This window comes from Corvus kubaryi, unplaced genomic scaffold (genome assembly GCF_017639235.1).
Source record: "Corvus kubaryi isolate FWS band 111438036 unplaced genomic scaffold, C.kubaryi_AGA036_p1.0 69, whole genome shotgun sequence".
NCBI lineage: Eukaryota > Metazoa > Chordata > Aves > Passeriformes > Corvidae > Corvus > Corvus kubaryi.
In genome coordinates this window covers 297,080-318,583 of record NW_024582057.1, presented here as the reverse complement: position 1 = coordinate 318,583, position 21,504 = coordinate 297,080, and the positions used below count along the sequence as shown (strand labels likewise).

The following is a 21,504-nucleotide window of genomic DNA, read 5'->3' as shown; positions in this document are numbered from 1 at the left end:
TGAAAGGAATCGTGTGATTATACCAGGAAAAACACATAAGTAAATACTCTAGAAAAATTATTAATGGAGTAGAAGAGGCATTACAGCTGGACAGTCTCTGAAAGCTTATTTGTCAAGGTTTCTGTTGCCCAGTTGTTATTTAATGTCACTTGGCAAAACTCTGTTTTGACCAGAGATCACAGAAGACTAATTTACTGACCATTTTTCCCCCTTTTTTCTCAACAGCAATTTTCCATATTAGTTTAGTCCCAGTACTGTTAAAATCATTCATTTAGAGAATCAACAATGGAGAACATGTAAAGAAATTATTAAACATAAGTATAAATCAACATGAGCAGATCAAGCAGTTTTAAGAAGGAATTAGCAGTGCAAACATATGACATTCACATTTAAATATGAGAACATAGAGGTAACTCTTTAATACATGTGGTAAAGGGAATGTACAGGGACAAAGAAACATAAATATTCCCTCACATCCATCAAACAGAACCTTTCTAGAGGCTGATGATTAAAAATCTATAAGGGCATCTCAGTCTCAAATTTGGTTGCTTTGTGAAACTGTTGCCTCTTTGGCTTGTACACACTTGGATATGTACAATGTGGTATGGACCTGCAAAAAACAAAGATTGCTTCTACTTCAACGACAGATGGAGAAACTACTTTGGTTTCTTAACTATTAGCCTTGAAACACCATTTTAGTCATGCCTGCGGTTTAGGGAAGAAGAATATACCCCACAGCCCAAAGGCAAAATTCAGATTTTGTATGTTCCCATTAACTGAGAGCAACAAGAACACAAGTTGGTGCTATATGTTGTTTCTTCAAGAGAAAGCTAATTCTTTTGAATAAGATTTCCAACAGTTTGTAGCAATAGAGCATTGAAGTAGTATGTGTAGCATACGTGCAGCAGGAATCAATCAATGCTGCTCTGATCAGCAGCAAAGGGCCATATTCTTACATGACTCCACCAGAAGCTGCCTGGAAAATCAGCAGAAGAAGAAAGTATTGGCTTACCACATAAGACTACTTCCTACTTCATTCCTACTTCCCAGGCATTTCAAGAGGCACAGAAAAATACATCTGTAAGAGAAGGAAAAGGGTTTAGCTAGCTTAAGTGTTGAGACTTTTTTTGGTTTTACATGCAGATCACGCATTTCTACCAAGAAGCCTAGGCATTTTCAGGACTAGATTTTGGTGCAACATTCAAGAAAAAATACATGGGAAAGCAGTTTAAGATTGTCCTGTTCAAAGTTCATAGATAAATAATGTACAAGTTTCCCTATCATCCTCAAATGGCTCCTGTTTACTCAGACACATCGTGCTTATCACTGGGGGTTTTTAGCAAGGATAATCTCTTTTTGCATGTTGATTACACAGCCAAGGACAACAAATTTGCCCAAAGAGAGTCAATAAATCTGAAGAAGGGCCTAGAGCACAAATTGTATGAGGGATCTGGGAGTGTTTAACCTGGAGAAAAGGAGGCTCAGCGGAGACCTTATCACTCTCTACAACTGCCTGAAAGGAGGGTGTAGCCAGGTGGGGGTCGGTCTCTTCTCCCAGACAACCAGCGACAGGACAAGGTGACACATCCTTAAGTTGCACCAGGAGAGGTTTAGATTAATTGTTGGGAAAAATTCTTCACTAAAAGGGTGGTCAGGCACTGGAATTGGCTCTCTGGGAAGTTATGGATTTACCATCCCTGGAATTGTTCAAAAGGCACATGGCTGTAGCATTTGGGGATATGGTTTAATGGTGAAGATGGCAGTGCTGGGTTAAGGGCTGGAATCAATGACCTTAGAGGTCTTTTCTAGCCTGAATAATTCTATGACTCTATGATTAATCCTGCTCTCTCACTGAGAATTTGGATAATGGCTGTGGTAGAGTAGGGGGACAGATAACAATTAAGCTAAATGAAGAGAATTTCTTCCAGTTCTTATCCATTCTTACACTATGCTCCACTGTTAGTGGAGCATGCTGTCCACGCAGCCACCCATTACTTCTCTGAGCCCAGCTCTTACTACACCAACCATAGATTTAAAAGCTGAACAAACTCCTGTTCTCCATCAGGCCACAACAATTCACCCATGTATAGTAGGAATTACGTTCAGTTGTCTCAAAAAAACACACATGCTGCTAATGAAAGCTTCCACTCTTCTGCCAGACCTCCTCACACTTGCAGCTGTGGCATCTGATCTTACTTGTCATTTAAGGCTTTCCAAAGCTAGAGACGTCTTTTGGAAGTGACAAAAACCCAACCAACCAAGCACACACATAAACATCCATGCCATGTTGCTGACCAGTTCCTCCTTGTTGCAAGTCAACTACTGCCGCTGTATCAGGGGAAATTGAGGAAGGTAACAGATAGGTCCTTCCTTGTTCTTCTTGTGAGTGAAAAATCAGGGAATTAAGCTCAATAGCCTCATGGCTAATTTACCACTGAGGATGTCAAAGTGTCTTACAGAGACTGTTCTTTTAGAGGTATCCCATTCCTTGCCACACTGCCATTTACTGTAGCTTGGCAGGTGCTCTACAGCTGCTGCTGCTCCACATCAGGAAGCAAATATCCTCCCTTTTGTGTTCCAGATGAAGAAAATGTAGCCTATGAGACACAATACGAGATTTCCTATAGCGACTAACGAAACTAGGAATGCCATAATGGTACACCAGTTAATGCATGGGGAGAGAGAAAGAGCAATACAGCACTGAAAAAAAAAAAAAAGAGTCCATGCATCTGATATATGTCTGATAAATGATTGCCTTCCCACAAGACATGTGGCAACAACTGCCTTAACTGAGTGTGTAATTCCCCTTCCCAGAGACAGGGCCAATCTGCCTGACAGATGACACTGGGCCCAGAAATGCAGGAGCATTCTCCCTGGGCCGTGGAGCAATAAAGCCTCCACACTAGAGTTACTGCCCCTATTAAGAAGAGGTGCAGGGCATTAATTATATTCACAGCAGAAACAACAGTAAAGGCTGTGGCGTAGCAGTATAATAGTACTGAAACTGTCATTTCCCAGTCCAAGCTCCTCTAATTAAGTCCCAGCTGAGGTCTCCTGTTTAGGTCTACAGTCTTGATTTCAAAGGGGGAGAGGTGAGTGAATAAATAAATAAATAAATGCAAACAGTTTAATTTCCCTCCAAGTGAGGAAGGGCAGGTATTTGGAGGCATTTGTGGGTATTTTTATTCGAGGAAGTTGGTAGGTTTTTTTACCTTGTAATTGTCTGCTGTCCTATTTTGAAATTAATTTACAGCGTTCATTTTGTAGAACCTGACCTTGAAGTCCACCAGGACGTGGTACATCTTAGGCTTACTTTCCATATTATAACTCAAGATCTGCCAAAGAATGAGAGTACAGGAAAAATCCCACCATAACCTTGCTCTACATCTCCATGTACTGATTATATCTAATATCCAGCACAGGACTACTACAACCCACTCCAGACACCAGGAGAGAGCATCATGGCACCTTGTATAACTATTTCACTTCCAGTTTCCAGACTGGTGCATGTAAATTTGATGAACAGTTCTGCACATCTTGTGCTGTTTTCCTTTTCTTTTCTTTTCTTGTCTTGTCTTGTCTTGTCTTGTCTGTCTTGTCTTGTCTTTTCTTTTCTTTATGGTACAAGTGCAAGTGATCTACAAATTTCTGCTACTTGATACTTTTAATGAAACCTTACTCCCTGTAAAAAAAAAAAAAAAAAAAAAGCTCCAAGGGCAAACTTGGGAAAAATTTAAATTTCTTTTTTTTTTTTTAAACTACCTACTCAATGACATTTCAAACTAATAGTTTTAAACCTGTTTCTGTTTACTTTGCTTCACGAGGACAATGTTAGCAAATCCACTCCTCCTCATTCTTCCATTGGCATTCTTCCATTTGCTAATAGACTACTTCAAAATAAAAAAAAGAAAATAAATTACTAAGGTGAGCATAAGTGAAAAGAAAGAAATCACCAAGTTTGGAGAGAAGACATTCCCTTTTCTTTCTAATATTTTCATTTTACTTCTTGAATAGAGTCCATTCATGAATTTACCTTGCTGTTTGCTTCCTTTTTAAATTTAAGCTAGTTTTCTTATAGGTTTAGATATTTAATTCTCTTGAGGTTGCTGAAGAAATCATTAGTCAATGGTTTATAAAATTGTAATTTCATTTTCCCAGGTTATTAAAAACTAATAGCATGCCATTTAATTATACTAGATGATGAGAATCCACTTAAAAGTTAGAAATAGACTTACAAACATCTTCTTCCTTACTGCCAAGCAAGACTTTATAATAAATCATTATTCCTTTTAAATTAATTTAGTAATTACAAAGGACTTCATTCTTCATTATATTCACCGTAGCTATACATATTTCCATAAGTTATCTCATTTATTTGTACCAAGAGTACTATTAAATATAGCATTAATTTATCAGAGCAGGGTACAGAAAGAAGCCCTTAGAGGATATTATTGGTAATGGTCTGAAACAAAGCTTTTTGCTTATCCAAAGAATGAGCCTCTGCAAGAACCCTCCGTATTAACTCTCAGACCACAGCATGGCAATGCTGTAGAGTCCTGAGGAAGGGGACAAGGCAGGAGGCAAAAGACTGATTCCTTGGCCACATCCTTTCCAAGTGCAGTTCCTGTGCTGAGCCTTGAACTTAGATGACAATTACTGTCACCTGGAGCATAGGCCTCTTTCCCTAAGGAAATGAACCAAGACCTCCAATTTATTTCACATAGCCTATTTAAGAGTCATTGGATAATAATGGCCTTCAGTCACTGCCAACCCATGGTGAATTTAAAATAGTGACTTAGACGGGAAATGCTCTATGTCATTACTCCCTAGGCACATGATCCCCTCTGTCATGCCATTTATTAGGCAGCTTGGTGCTGGCACCACATTTATTTATACCATAATATTTCATGCTCTATAGTCTGAGGTTAATAAAGTCTCATTAGCAGCTCTTTTATGGACTCCCTCTTTATAGGTAGTCCCCATAAAGCTCTCCAAGATTTCATTTTACAATAATGGCAAAGAACCTCACAATTTATTTTCCCCCATCCAATTTTAAAGACCCTACAGCAACACAAAAACGGGGGAAAGAAAGGGGGAAAAAAACATAACAGGAAAATAGTTACTATCTGTCATGCAATGAGGAGAGGGCAAAGAAAAATGTGGCGATCTAATAGGCAAATATGTTTTCCCTATGCACCAGACTACACATTCTGTTGGTAAGTCCAATACTTCTTCAAGAAAAAACCTGGATAAGGATGACAGTGATTTTTAGTTGTCTCTTTGTCACAAAATTCTCATTGACTTGGCTTGAACTGGAATTTCACTTCATACCCAGAGCAGGCTGCTGTTTTCTGGAGTCCTCCAAACTTCTGAACAGCCTTTCTCTTGAGGTCTTCTTTGATACAGTCACAAGAGCCTCTGTGTCTTGGTGTTTTCTTATTTGAATTCTAAATATCAATAAAAATTGTTGATGCTTTCTAAAAGAATAAGATTTCCAAGGCACTGGGGATTGAGTGTTTTTCTTTTGTAAAATATATGAGCTTCTTCAGTATTTGGATTTAGTAGACACTCATTACTTCTTTCTTAACCTGTTCAATATCGGAACAGCTCTGGAACATCCAGAAAAGAGAATAAACTAATAATAAATTTACTTAAACTAATAACAATTATAAACTAATGCATCAGCTGAAGAGACTTCTTAAAATGTGTATTAAAAAAAACAGATTGGAGCTTTCAAAGGTAATAAAACAGTCACAGCTGAAGGAGTGTGCCCAAAGGTTGTGGCAGGACTAAGATGCATTTACTTTTCAGGAGTGTGAAGGAGGAGAACAGCACACTCAGCAGTCCCCTGTGAGACAGGACAAATTTTGCCTCACTGCATATGTCATTCTGAAATTAATACACAATATCTCTTCACCAAAGAAATCACAGTCCAAATAAAGGGAGCACAAAGAAGTGAAAGATAAGAGAAGCAATGAGAAAGAAAATTATTTGTCCAAGATCAACTTGAAATCTTCTGGCTCCTATTCTACACCAAACTTAGAGGAGAAGGGGTCAGGTCTAATCTGATTTTCTTCCATATGGCCATTCCTTCCTGCTTCTCCCCTGTCCTGAAAATTAGTGTTCATGTGAAGATGGAATTTAAGGGGTTTGGGACACAACAGATAAATATTACACTTTTTGAAGAAGAGCAACATATATCGGTCGGTGCTTTCTGTAATTCTAAAGTGGGATTAAAGAATTATAAAATGCTCATTCCCCCTCAATTTCATACCTCTGTATGCTTTATATCCTAAAAAAAATTGAAAGTTTTCACTGAAAAGTGAGTTATGGTGGAAAGATTACATATTACTTCAGAGAGAAGGGGGATGAACTTGACAAAGAAAACAGTCACACATGAGGATAAATAGATAGATAAAATGATAGATTAGATAGATTAGATAGATAGATAGATGGATGGATGATGTCGGAGCCTTTGGACACCATATACTCCGATGTAAAGCCCATATTTGAGATTTCTGCCATATTCAGGTATTCAAAGTCAGAACTTGCAAACAGTGACAGAGTTCATAGGATTACAAATACTAAAAGACAAAGATAAAAACAATTGTTTCTCAAATAACATTGATTATTCAATGAACATCTAACATATGTGCATAATTTTTCAATGGGAGATCAATGGGATCACACACTGAAATTTAAACATTTGCTTAAATAATCAAAAGAGATGGGATTATTTATATATGAAACTGAAAATTCATATTCTACTGTAGTCTCTCATCCAGATTGTTTTATGACTGTAAATTTTGTATTAAGAAAAGATACCACTGTATATTGGCTCTGATCTCTATTACAAGAATTTTAGGAACAGAGAAATCAAGATGAGACCATTTTCCCTGCCAGCTTAGCAACTGCATGATTTACTCCATTTACTGCACTCCAACCCAGATTCCTTCTATCGAGTACCTAATTTGCCAAATCCCAGTGATGGAATGACAGTTTATGCTAACTGAGAGCTTCAGTCTTTATGTTTCTTGTGGTTGGGTTTTTTTGTCTTTTTTTCTTTTGTTCGGAGTTTTTTTAAAACTCATATTTAAAATCATCTAGATGGGAAGTACCTTTGGTTTTTGTTCCATGAATAACAAGAACAGGTATAAACCAGGCACATGGAACTATTTCACTTTGAAAAAGAATACTTGCAAAAGTTTTACTAAAGATTGTGACTTTCTATGTCCTTCCCTTTTTTGGATGTTCTTCCCCCTTTTTTTATGGCTTCCAGTCTTCTAATAACTGTTTCAAAACAGATATTACATGGGAACTGTCCATCCCCTTGTGCAATAAGATGTTGTATAACTCAACTGCAGTCAGAAAAATTTCAGTTCTTGCTGACTGAAGGCAGAGGCTCAGATTATGAGGCATAAAACTGACATAGGATTGTTGCCCATGCCTGGGAAAGACAGACCTTTAAAACAGATATGCTTAGCAATATTGCTTTAAAGAATACAGAAGGTAGGCCAATGTATTAGAACTACATTTCCATAATGCAACATCTGTGTTATAGCCCTCAGGAACCTATATTTAATTTAGCATTCATCTCTGCCTGTAACTGCATCTAAGTATTGATCTATCAATCTGTAGTGCTTCACATCACACACAAACAAAACTTCATTTATCTTCACACACCTGTTGTCCATTATCCAAGACTAGCATGTCCAAAAATCAAATCTTCATCAGGATTTTAAAGATAATTTTGTAATAACAACTCTTTTTCATCTTTTTTTTTATTATTCATGAGAGGGCTTAGACCTCCTGAGCAGCTCAACCATAAACTGATAACACACAGACTAACACAGCATAAGAGAAACAACCCCACTCACAAACAAACTCAGCACACAAAACCCCTCGTTTGCCAAGTCTATTGCATTAAAGTATTTGTAAAAAAAACAGAAGTAGGAAAACAAGGGTGGTGGCTTTTGCATGCTCTAATTCCAGTCACTGAGAAGCAAAAAAGACTGTGGGTAGGTAGAAGTAAAAAGAGAAAGGAATGGGTAGAACAAAAAACATTTTAAAACAGAGCAGTAAACAGGAATACGAGAAACTCATTTGTGAGAGAAGCCAAGAAACCTTCAAGACAAAGGCAAGAAACACATGTAGAAGATTACAAGTATGGTAAAAAACCCCAAAACAGTAGTGCTTTCCACTCATCTCAGGATCTTAAGAATCACCTTTAGCAGTCTAAAAAGAGGAAAAGCAGAGACAAAGCACATCTACCAAGAAGCTGAAAGAGGGTTGACATTTATTTCATCAAAAGAAAAGTTTTTAAAAGCAGAATATTGAATTTATAATCATTTAGAGTCAATAAAAATTACAGAGAAGTAAAGAAGCAGCAATAGCTCTGACACATCTGCAGGTAGTGGGAGTAACCAAGTATTATAACTGGAGAATTAAATATATGCAAATATGTATACAGTTGGAAAAAACAAACAAAAAAATCTCTGTATCCATTTTCCAACTGAATCCAATCTATTCAAACGGTAGAAAAGTTGAAGTTACATTTGAAACCTGCTCTCCATTTAAATTCATGCACCACAATCAGTGTTATATGTATTTTACACACATTGTTCCTGTTTATTCACTATATACTCGTAAGAGAATTTTAAAGGGTAGTAAGACAGGAAATCACTTCAAAGAGAAAAGCTTCAGCAATTTTGATCAGATTATTATTAATCAATTGCATTCATCGTGTTCTCCCTTCTAAGGTAGTTCTGGGCAGCTCCTCTTATAAACAATTAATTGAAGATATGCAAGACAAAACAGAAAAAATGAAAAAAAAAACCCCCATCTGTTAGATACAATGGCTTTAAAGAAGAAAAGAGGCAGCATGAAGTTCACACTGAAGCCTAGAGAGCCATAGCAGATGAGGCAGAAAAGGCAACTCACATAACTGCATTTCTAGGAGAATGCTTAAATCTAAAGGATCTCCAAATATTCCTCATGAGAAGGCACCAGTATGAAATCACAAATACACAAGGGTGTGGACTTCCCATGATGTCCAGGCTATCGTCATTCTTCCAGCACATCTAAATACCAGATGAAATGAGGGAAAAGTCACAAGAGCACATGTAAACCCATAAGATCCTGAGATACCCAAATGTGTCTGTAGCTCCCACATTTATGACCCAATGGGGGCCCGTGGGCTCATAGAGCTGCTAAGGACTCCAATTTTTAATATTTTTTTTGCTCACTTCAAATTTTTATTTTGTGGAGAACAGATGTCTTCTTTGCAGAAAAAAAAGGTGAGGGATGGGAGAATAAAAAGGAGGGGAAAAAACAGTGAATGCATTTTTCAATGCTTGGACTCCCAAGGAGTAATAAAAAAAATTTTTTCTTTTGAATTTCGAATTTGATTTTTTTTCAGACTCAAAAGAGTGGGGAAGACACTCTTAGTACCAGTTCTTAGTACTAGTATATCAAATGTTCCTTTCCCTCTCCCTTCTTTTTGCCCTCTCACCACACATCCTTTCCACATTCCCAGCCTGAATAAATAAGAAAATGGGTTTCCCATCCTCACTGCTCAACAGTAAAGCAAAGCAGGAAAAGGGAGGAATAATTAAAAGCTATGCATGTGCAATTAAGTGAAAACATACTCTGACTTCAAAATGATTAGGAGCAAGGCAACACAAATCTGGAAACATTAGCTCGGGTTCAGTATCACAGGGGGTCTGCTGCTGGTCAGCACTGGTGTGCCACGACCTTCCTAGAGAGAGTGTCCTGCAAAGAACAGCTCTTCCAGGGGCAGTGGCAGGCCTCCCTGGGCAGCAGGGGATTTCAGCAAGTGTAGAAACTTCTCTGCTACAAGTGACTCCAGCTCTTGTGATTCAGCTCTTTGTGAAATCACCCAAGGCGAACCCGGGGACAGAGAGACAGGAGCCTCATTTGGCAATTCCACAGAGGTAGCCTTTATTGTCCAGCAGCCCCTGGGAAGGAAAGGCCACAGACAAGACTCCCTGCTTAGGGGCAGAAACAGGGGCCTTTTATGGGAAAGGCAGGGGGTGGGGTAGGAACCAACTAGCCAGCTGGGTAAAGGCTATTACTGTATAGGAACAAGGCATGCTGGGGGTGGTTCACTTTGTCACCATGACCCGAGGAAGGTTGTTGATCTCTGGGGAGAGTCTTTTTGGCCTCAGGCCTCTCTCCTCCAAGGGAGTGCAGAGTGCTCTTGTGCCAAGGGCTCCCAGCCCTCCACAGGTATGAGCGGGTGCTCCTATTTGCTGCTTCTCACCATATTCGCTCTTGCACTGCTTATTCTTGCTCCAGTTCTTTGGAAAGGGATTATCCAAGGTAGTTACTTGCAATAGCAGAGGTTTAGGCTCAGTGACCCAGAAAGTCCCTTAGTCTGAAGTCTCTCTGAGTAGTCTAATTCCCACCCCAGCCATACTCCATAAGCTGCAGCTGTCAAGTAATAGCATGATCAAGCTTTTTCTTATGTACAACATCTTTTATTTAAAGCAGAAATATTTTTCTGTATCCTAGCACTAAGTTGTACCACAGTAACTGAGCAGAATAGAATTCTGTTTGCACACTAGCAAAAAGAGGTAACACTGACATCAAAATAAAAGAGTTTTATCTATAAAATCTTTTATTTTAAACTATTAGGCCTGGATTTAAGTTACATTTTAACCCTAAACATGGGAGAAGCTGTCCCAGATGGTGAATGTAAAACGTGCTGTAAATTTTAATGAAGCAAATAAGTCACTAATAACCATAATGCCAACACTGCTGCATTTTTGGTAGATGTTAATAAAGCAAAATTTAAAAAGAGCATGCAGCATTCAAATAAGTGCTTAAGAAGCCCAATATAATTTGCTAATTCAGCTATTCACACTTTGATTGCACAGCCCCTGGTCATCTGCTCAAATACAGCTGCTTCATGTAAAAACAAATTAAAAAAAGTTTTATTGTCCACCAGATGTCCCAGCTTGTAATATTTGCTGCTATAATTCAGGTCATGCAAGGTTCAAGCACATTTAGAAATCGATTGTTCCTGGATGGTCAACCTTGTGACAGTGGTCAAGGCACTTCAGTCCTGGGTTTATCCTGCTGGGAGGTGAGAGAGCTCTTCTCTATGGAAAGTGCATTCATGTTATGAATATCACAGGCACCCCAAACAGATAATTACTACTACAGCTTAGGGAAAGAGCTGGAAAGGGCTGGAGTGGGAAGAATTCAAGCAACATATGCCCTGCTTTATAAGGCCATTGAAAACCCATTAACAGGGCCCTACCAGATTTATTTTCTTTACTAAAAATGAATTTATTATTAATTTATTATTGTTAATAAAGAATAGTATAAAAGCACAAGGCACAGCAGCCACTGCTGCTGTGCACCAGCGTTCTCACTGTTCTTGATGGGAGCTAGACAATACATGTAGTGCAGCCAGTGCTTCTCCCCAAATCAAATGTGAAAATCAATGGAGCAGAATTATTAGCTGAAGCTAAAACATCTTGCATCAAGGGTGTCTGCCGTTGTGCTGCACAAAGCAGGTTTGAAATCAGGGGGCAATATTTTGTTTATGGATTTCACAGGGCTGACAACTAAGGAAAGGCTGGACTGAAGGCAAAGAGAGCTTGTTTCTGCACTCACCTACTCTTCCAGAGGAGGAAAAGGGCATTGGTGAATGGAAGGAATCTGAGTAGAGCCAGAGACTCCTGCCAGAGCCATGCTGAAGGCACAGCTGTAGCATACAGATCCCAACACCAGATCCCCACCAGTTCACCAGGGTGAACTGAGAAGGCCGATGACTTTATACAAGAGTGTACCCCCAAAACACTCTGCCTTTACTGCACAAGATGCAAAAACCTGAAGCTTCCCAAAGACATCAAGAGGTTTCAGAGTAATCTTTCCTTAAGCAGGACCTGTGCAGCCTGTCTTAGCAGCACAAGCACTTGTTTGTCACCTTCTCTGATGATTTATGAGGAGCAATATCTTGACAGGAATATTTTATGAGAAATGATGTTGTTTGCTATACCTAATTTACAAGGCACTATAGAAGACAGGAAAAGTTAAATTTTCACCAGGCATCTACCTCTCATTGTATGGTTCCTCTCAGCACACTGAATTTTTGCAACTCTCTGCAGTCAGCACCAGCCCCTGGCACTTAAATGTGCATCGCAATTAATAGAACAATTACTTGATTGAAAACCTTCCCTCTTGAGCTTTACTACTATTAGCTTCAAAATAGAGACAAGCACTGGAATCAGAGGAGTACTCAGCCACTTACTCATTTCACTTGAAAGTCCCTTCTGTCCTACTAGACTGAATTTTGGAAGAGCTGTTAACATCTGTGAAAGGGCTTTACCTCTCAGCTTGGACAGATTTAAACCATCAGTATATTTGATCTTCAAAGCCTGCCTTTCTCACTTTGTTCTCAGAGTTCATGAGCATCTCCTTGCCCATTTTTCTCCCTCAGCACTTATTTGCTTCTCATCCCTACAGTCTGCCTGCCATGATGCCCATTCAAGCCAGTTTATCAGAGTTCCCTCTGCTCCCCATTTTATCACCATGTCCCAACGGATAACCACAATCCATGGATTTGAGTGCCCTTCAAAACCTCAGTCCTCTTTACAGTTTGCCAGCTGCCACTGACAAAGAAATGCCACTATGTCCTTTATCTTCCTCCATCTCTGTTTTGGAAATTTATTCCCATCTACATCAGTAGCCAGCTGCTGTCTCTGTACCCTTGGTGAAGCACTAAATAGCCAACAACAGCCTGGAGGAGATGGAGCAATGGCTGGCTCAGTGACTTGGCTATACTGAAGACAAGGATGAAGTGGTGCTGGTACAGAAGCCATGAAAGGAGCCTCATGTCTGCAGGCCCTCTGCTATCCTGTACAAGGGGAACAGGAGAAAAGCAACACAGCTGGAGAGAAATGGGGTGCTTGCCTCAGGCTGCCTGCAACTTTGGGCCAGCCACTTCATCAGCTTTAACAGCCACTTTCTGACACAACAAAGTGGCAGAAATATTGTTCAGAAATGCAGTGATCTTACATCTATCCAAAAGAGTGTGGAATAGACTCAGGGAGAGCAGAATGCAGGGGCTTCAAACAGTTAAAGAAATTAGGTTTGAAGAAGTTGGATCAAATTTTAATTGTGTCAGGAGAAATCCACCTACATGCCCAGGGAGCAGAATATCTAGCCCAGGACGTGCAAAGAGATTGTTGCAAATGCACATCCTTGCCTTTTCCACACAGTTCAGGTGGGACTTGGCCTGTGCATGAAGAGGCTTCTCAGCCACCTGCCCAGCGCTCACCCAGCGGCTCCCACTTAATTACCCATTCCATGTTCTGCGCCAGGATTAGCTGCAATCAGAAAGCTGTCTTTTCATTCCCATCTATCACAAGTCCCCAAAAGCTGGGACAAATGTTGGAAGGATTAAATCAAATTTAACAGGGAAAAAAAAAAAGGGGTCAGATGTGGGAGGGAACGGAGGGACGAGAGGAGATACCCATCCTCAGTGGAGCTGGCGTGCAAAAGGAGTGAGCAGGTGCCTCCCAGCCATTTACTCTGCTACCACATTCTGTGGAGGGCCCAGTACCAGGCTTTTCACCCTGGAGTGATGCTGGCAGCGTGCAACCCTTGTGGAGACAAAGGGAAGCCTGATCGGCTCTGTGCCAGGACGGCAGCCCCAGCACCCGGGATGCCCTGGAAACCCGCCCCAGCTGCAGTCACTCTGTCTTCGTTGGCAGGCAGCACCGCGGCACCAAGTGCCACTCCTGGCCATTGTACAGGCTCATACAGACTAATCCTCTCAGAGGTTATCCTAATGAATTAGCAGCTACTGGATTAGATGGGCTGTAGGCAGGCTGCAGCTGAAAGCTAACTGAAATCTCCCCTTATACCTCTGTTTCTAAGCATCAGATTCAGCTTCCAGCTATCAAACTATATTTCCCCCCCTTTTTAACCAGCAGCTCTGTTGCAGACCCATAGATTTGAACAAGTTTTGTTTGACAAACTGCAAAATTTGATCCTGTATTTTTAAGACTCAGTGTCACTTTCAGGCTATTGTTAGCTCTCACAGTTTCATTGCCAGGCAGACAATAACAGGTATTTTTCAAGCTACTAGGACTAGAGTCCAGGGATTATATAACTGGGAAAACAAAATGTGACCCATATCTAATGGCTCAGAAAGAAAATGTAAGAAAACAGTGATTATTTGTCAAGTCTCATTTTTAAGCCAATTTCAGGAGCTTCTAAACGTTGAGGGTTGAACAATTTGTATCACTGCCAATTCTTTAAAACAAAATTTGTCCCCTCTGCTGTTTCAATTATACCAACTACACTTATCTACAGTGTTTACACTTTCAATAAAAGATCTTAATATCTAAGAAGACATGCAAGCAACTTATTTCTCTGTGCTTTCTTTGAGCATTTATCACAAAAGGTTGTTATTTCCTTGGGACTGTGCAATTAGAATTCACCCTTTATTGACCTCTGTCATACTTTGAATTATCCATTAGCTATGTTGTTACTAAATAGGTGCTTTTGAGTCTCATTTCATTTGCAGCTTCAGGGAACTTCTAATCCATCTAATCCGATGGAAATAGGCCTTGCTTGCACAAGCAGGAAACAAGAACTGTGTCTTCTGTTCTACAGCCTCTCCACCAGGTACAGGTTTGATCTTCTCTGAAGTCCATGGAAGTCATTCACCCACAGAGACTTTCAGACAGATAACGTGAGCTAGCTTCTCAGCTGTCTGACATCTGGTGAAATCAGTAAATCAAAACTGATAGCTGCAGTTAGGCAACATCAGAGTATCTCACCCATATGGATAAGAGAAAGCTATGGAACAGCAGGAATATGAGAAAGACTTTAGAAGCCAACAGAATATGTGGCATTATGCATAGAATACATGAATATTGCTCATGGCTTTTTTTCTTCTTGTTCCCCTTTTGTTCCAAAATGATACTTCTACTGAGCTTTTTCCTCTAGATTTCACAGTTCTCAGTCTTCTGTGTAACTGGAGATAATACTTTTTCTTCAACTAACAATAATCCCCTAGCCATGTTATTGGTTTAAGTCTCAGCCCAAAGACAGAAATAGGGCTTGCCATTCAAATTAATATGAATGTATTAGCATATGCTTTAAACTCTAGGGAGTGTTATTCTGAGAATATTTTGCAATCTGAAGCCAAATTTGTATTTCAGTTCCGGGGACAACTTTACTGCTTGTCATCTGACCTAAATGGTCCCAGTGTATTTCAGAGATACAGGCCTATATATTTCATGCAAATACTCATATGGAAAGGAGATAATAGAGCAAATATTCCAGTGATGCCATGATGATTTTTTGCATTTTCTTTTATATACTTTTTATATACACTTTTATATAGCTTTTATGTATCCCCAGTGCTTTTAGCATGCATACTTGTAATTCCTTAAGTCTGATAACTTAGCTTAGACCCAATATGCTGTTAAGCCAGGAGACCAAACATCCTGGAGGCCTCGCAGCTGGAGGCCAGAAAGCCCTATGCCATCCTGAGAAACCAAGGCCTTTTCTAGAACACATCCTGTAAATTAAGACAGGACCATCCAGGGGGGAATTCCTAGGGATGGGGGGGTTCATTCGAGCCTCTCATTGGGGAATCTTTGATAGATCTGCTAATTTGCAAGCCCTATAAATTGTATACATGATTTATCATGTGTGTGCATTTTGGTGCATTCCACCTTGGCAAAGTGGTGCACCTTCAAGGATCATTAAATAAATACCGAGGTAAAAACCCCTTTTTCCCTTAACCGTGTCTGGCTCTTAATTCTAAGACCAGGAAAAGGCAACACCAGCATAAAAAAATTTTAAAAAATTAAAAATCCACAAATTCTAAGGAAAAAACCCACCTAGAAGAAAAGCAGACAAATGGCTATAAAAGAGGGCTGCAGACAAGTTCAAAGTACAGTTTTGGATTTTCACTTAAAAAATTTGGCACAAGGAATCTTTTTCTGATGATAGCTAAGCACATTTACCTCTGTACAGCATGGCACACTTGGTAAAGTAGTGTAATGCTTTTCTTCCTTCCCCTAAACCTCACATTTTCCACATCCCTAGCAACATGAACGTTACAGTACAAAAGCTTTAAATAAACCCAGGACACACAGTCTGTGGGAGAAAACAGAAAGAAACAAGTGCCTCCACAGGCAACAGTTTGGAAACCAGAGCAATACAGGTGATACCCGCTTTTGCAGCTACTGCAGAGGTTTCTGTTTATGTGCAAAAAAACCCTCACAAAAACTGATCAGAAGTACAATGCATGAGATTCATCGAGATACAAACTGTTTAAATGAAAGTTTGACTGAAGACCCAGGTTTATTTAACTTGATGCCACTTTTATCACCTCCATGATAATTTGATCTTTATATTTTAACACCAATAAGACATACTTCCCTTTAAATTAGAAGACTATATATTTCCCCCTCAAGAATATTTCATCTTCTAAGGCTACAGTGATTCTGAAAACTTCACATTAAGTGTGAACCTGGAGCAGAAAACTCAAAATGACCTACTAGGACAACCCAGCTTGAGAATACTACATGTAACTTCAGTCTACCCATATCTAGTGTGTTTAGAGGTTTGCTAATGAAACCCATTTCATTTAAGTAAGATGGTCTCCTTTTGCATTATATCTCGGCTTACTATTCAGGGCCTTCTTGGGCAATACTCTGTTAAAATCCCATTTTAAAGCCCCTGCTCTGTGAGATGACATTTTAATGTAGTCAGTGCTCATCTCCAGAGTTTTTCTCTGAAAAAAACCCGTGTCTGTTCTGAAGAGATAAAGCAAGAACACACACAGGCTCAAAACCCCACGTGAGGGGGCAGAGGTTCAATGCTAATGTTTCTGTTCTCTCTGCTTCTTCATTAAGTAGTTTCTTAATAAGAAGCCCTTTTTTTGTTTTTGTTTGACAGAAGCAAAGCATTTGATCTGCTAAACCCTTTATACCTGGTCAGATGTGAATCCCTCTCATCCTCCATCACCACAGGACTACCTGCAATCCTCCTCAAACACTGGTTCTGCCTTGGAGCCCATAGGGATTTTGCACAGCCTGAATTTATATTAGTTCATGCAGTGCATTTTCCTCCCCCACTCTCTGCCCACACTTTGTCAGAAGATGTCTGTTGACTCACATTGGCGAGGATATTAACAACCCTGGGGAAACATTTTCCTAAGCTTGTCTGTGCAAGGTGACACTTGACATGCTCAGTGTCACAGTCTAAGCACAGCTGGGCAACTGCTGCCCAAACATGAATACTCATGATAGATGAGTTTATTTAAAAGCTGTATCTGATACTGATGACTGGCTTAAAACACCTGCTTCACCAGCACCACGAGAGAGCTGCCAGGCCAGTGAAACACCATCACTCATCAGCAAGATTTGAAACTTGGCTAATAGTTAACTTTCTGACCTATTACTTTGCTCTTTCTGTTTATGTGCCAAAGCATGAAAGATGAGGGGGGCACATTTAAGTCACCTGATGGCAAACATATGCCAAGATTTACTTGCACTTTTTGGTGTTGTCATTCCAATCAAAAACAAACAGTTACATGGAGAATAAAAGAAAACCAGAGCTAACTTGCACGCTGACTTTGCTGCAGACTTCTGCAGAACACAGCCTTCTTTACAAGAGTCCTCCTACAAAACTTCATTCATTCAGCAGCTAAACATCAGTGCTGACCGTGCATCAGGCTGGCATGTTGAAAGGTGATTCATTCCTCTTATCTTAGCATGGCACTAGAAGTGCGTGCCTGTCTCTCTCCACACTTAATATAGAAGCACCTGAGTCAGCAAACTTGTGTATGGTTAAAGATAGCAAAGCTGAATCCCTCCCTCAGTTCTGCAGCTTAGACCAGCCACGGATACAAGCCAGCTGTGTAAAAACCAGTGTTGCTCACCAGGAAATTTGTGAGACCTTAGGTCTCACAGCCAAAACCATTTTGCTCACCAATTTTACTTAGTGAAAGTCAAGAGGACAATTAAAGGAGCGTTGGTACCCAGCAGCAGCACAAGCACAGCAGCTAAGACACGAGCAGCTTCAAGAGGAAGCAAACAGACAGCTTGGGGACAGCAAGACCTTTGGAGGCTGAATGACCAGCAAACCACTACCAGAGTAATCTTCACGGCAAACAGTCCTCTCTCCTGCACCTCTGTGTTGCAGAGATGATGAGTGCCTTCCACCCACGTCTGCAGGATTCAACTCCACCCTCCAATGCTGAGTCCCAAATGCACAAAATTAATTAGAACTAGGTCATGTTGCAAGACATCAGACCCTACTTGGCAAAATCTTCTCGAAACATCAAGCAATCTCTAAAATGATTGTCTCACACTCTTAAAGGAGAAAGACTCCCAGTGACAGAAGTCATGAAAAGGAAAGAACTGCTGTTAAGTTTTTCCTCCCAAAACAAAGGAAAATCTGGATAAAAAAGCAGGTAGTAATAGTCACTTAATAAAATGAGTCCATGAAAGAAAAAAAAACACACGACTTCTTTAGCATGCAGTGTACACTGTAGGTAAGTTTAGAATGTTCATCTTTTTGATTTTTAACTCTGAGAAATATACAAGAAATTGCAATGCTGTACAGGAAAGGCCTACGTATGGATTTTTCCTCTAGACATTTCTCTAAAATAAGCACAAAAATAAAACACTGAAAATGGCCTTATTGATAATTTATCAGCTAAAAGGAAGACTTAAACAGAGTTAGACAATGTCACCTGAACAGGCTCCAAATGTTGGTCCTGGTACAGAAGAAACTTTTAGTTCAAGAGTCAAAGTCTGGGAAAATAGATTCTGCCTTTATATGTACTATGTGCTCATTATAATACACAAAATCAAAAGGGATGGTGAATTTGACTGTAGTATATAGAAATTGTGAACGCTTATCCCTTATGAAAGAAAGGATTATAAAACATTGAGTAATTCTAGAAAGAGTTTAACAAATATCAAGTAATAGCTTAAACATTATTCTAAAAATTACTTCCCTATTATTTTGAGGAGAACAAAGTCACAAAGGATTTTTGGTCAGTTGGTTGGTTGGTTTTTGTACAGTTATTTCCAGACACTTTCTATAGGTGTTTGCAGGAGCTTTGTACCTCTGCGGTCCACATCACATTCCTTCCCTAAAAGATGCCTTAACATACATATTTTTATTGATAAATTAAAAAGAGGTTGGATATATTAGAATGGAAAAACCTCACAGCATCACTTAGATTAACGTTTTCTCTCCTGTCCACTAGGCATTTTAGCCTCCTGTCATTCACCAAATTTTCCAGTTTTTAATCGCTGTCAACTTTCTTAGTTTGAAAACTGCAGAATTCACTAGTTTATCAGTGTAAAAAAAAATTCCTCCTAATCGCATATTATAAATATAATTTCTTCCCCTAAAATTGTCTTTTATGGAGTCTAATTGACTCTTGAGACCCCAATTTATTCTTTCCATTCTAAATATCAACTATGATTCAATACAGGAATTCAATAGCTGTGTATATTTTTAAGCACCAAATTTTAATTCTCTTCTGGTACTAATTTCAAAATCGAAACTAGATGGCTCTCTCTTTTTCATTCCTTCCCCTCTTTTTAGGTCCCTCTAATAATGCCAGCCTATCTTATGAATATTCAAGATGGGAAATAGGAATATGTAAACAGCACAACTGGTGACTGAGGACCGCTGACACACTGTGTGCATTACCACCAATATATTTCCAATGTAGTCCTTAGCTCACGGTACATTTTCACACCACCACGCCCCTGACAGATTAGGGACCAGCACTGACAAGTTCTGAGAGGTGAGGCCTGCTATCTTTTTGCTCCCTGATTTTAAAATGCATACAGAGGGTATAATTCAAGCTGTCAAAAGCAAAATCTTTTCAAGACATTTCAGTCTTGGACACATTTGTTTGTAATTTTGTATAAAATGCCCAATTATTAGTACCAGGTTTGTCTTTCCACAGAAAAACCTACATTGTTCATGACCAGTATCCACATTTAATAAGTTGATGCAAACCTGGGACCTACTTGTAAGAAAGCCAAGAAGAGAAAGGTACCTGATTTCAACAGTATAAGATTCAATCCACAAAACCCTAAATCGTATAACTTAACCTCTGCCCTGAGTCAGAGTGGCAGTTCTTGTGGAATATTGGCCTGACCCATGTAACAACACACTTATGAAATACCGTATTTATTTTAATGGTAGTTATGCAGCTAAATATACTAGTTACACAACTTCAGAATCAATGCTTGAACAGTTATTGTATTTATCCCAATCTATGTATGTTTTGCCACCTTTATGCTAAGAAGCAAGTAATGCTAGTTAAATTAAATTGATAAAAAATTCTATAAAGTCTATAAAACTGAAAAATTTATGATCCAACATTCTTAAGCCATCATTCCATATGTCATAAACCCTACATTTCCTAAAGAAAACCAACCCCCGCCCCCCCAAAGAAACCAAAACCCAAACAAAACAGCTAATAAGGAAATCCAGTCAAACTTCCCCTATTTTTTAATGTGATTATTGAATTTAGCCTGGTTTATCACATAAGCCCACTAAACTGATCAAAACTTTTTAAAAATATATCATCAGATTGAAACTGCTTCATGAATGAGCAAAATAAACATCTGTGAATTGTCCTATATCAGTCACTGCTTGTTCCCCTTTCTCTCCTGTTTTTACTCAATACTAATAATTTAATCAGGAAGGCAACCTATTTATAGGAAATGGAAGAGATATGTGTTTACACAGGGACTAATTAAGTAAAACTAAACACCTAATTTTTTGGAAATTTTCTGCAACATTTGCAATTAAATGTGTTCTTTTGCTCAACATTTCTTTTTCATAAATCTGTTGTAAACACCTTCTCAAACTTGATTCATCTAAGACATGGAATGACAAGTCATGAATAGTACCACTACTACTACTAGTGTTGCTTTCATTCTCTTGATGGATGTGGCTGAATGTCTAAGCAATTTCAGAACCTACCTCAAATCCCCAAATTTTGAGTTTGTGAAAGCAACTGCTATGGAGAATTTGGATTCTTTGGATGTAAAAGAATAGAAGGAGCACAGAATAAAATAAAAGAGAAAAACTAGAAAATTTTGAAGTTTCAAAAATAGCTGGGGAGAAGATAAAAGGCAGTAAGTATTAAAGACAAAGAAGTTTATATTCTGTCCAAACTGTTCTACTCATTAGTGGTACCTCTTAAAAAAACATTTAAAGGAAGAGTTTCTGATACCTACTTTCTTTTTACACCACCAGAGTTACAGCAGAACTGCTAATAATGGATATGAGTCTTCAAAATTAACCTAGTCAGAGTGGAAAATATCTTAGTTCATTATTAAAGTCTCAAGAGACAAAGAGGAGATTTACTAAAATTATGCTCAGTAGAATAGCAAAAGCATTTCACAAACAGTAGGAGACTTTAAAACTAATTCTCATTCAAAGAGCAATAGTGGGGGTTTGTAGTAT

General features: G+C 39.1%; 1 long non-coding RNA gene across 18 annotated transcripts in view; it reads right to left on the bottom strand.

Annotated features, from left to right (window-relative positions):
• LOC121674611 overlaps positions 1–21,504 on the bottom strand; it is a 119,860-nt gene that overhangs the window by 22,333 nt on the left and 76,023 nt on the right. For all 18 annotated transcript variants that reach the window (XR_006019706.1, XR_006019705.1, XR_006019710.1 and 15 more), the window contains one exon: positions 1,013–1,078. This is a non-coding gene — a long non-coding RNA (uncharacterized LOC121674611). The remainder of the gene's footprint in view (positions 1–1,012; positions 1,079–21,504) is intronic.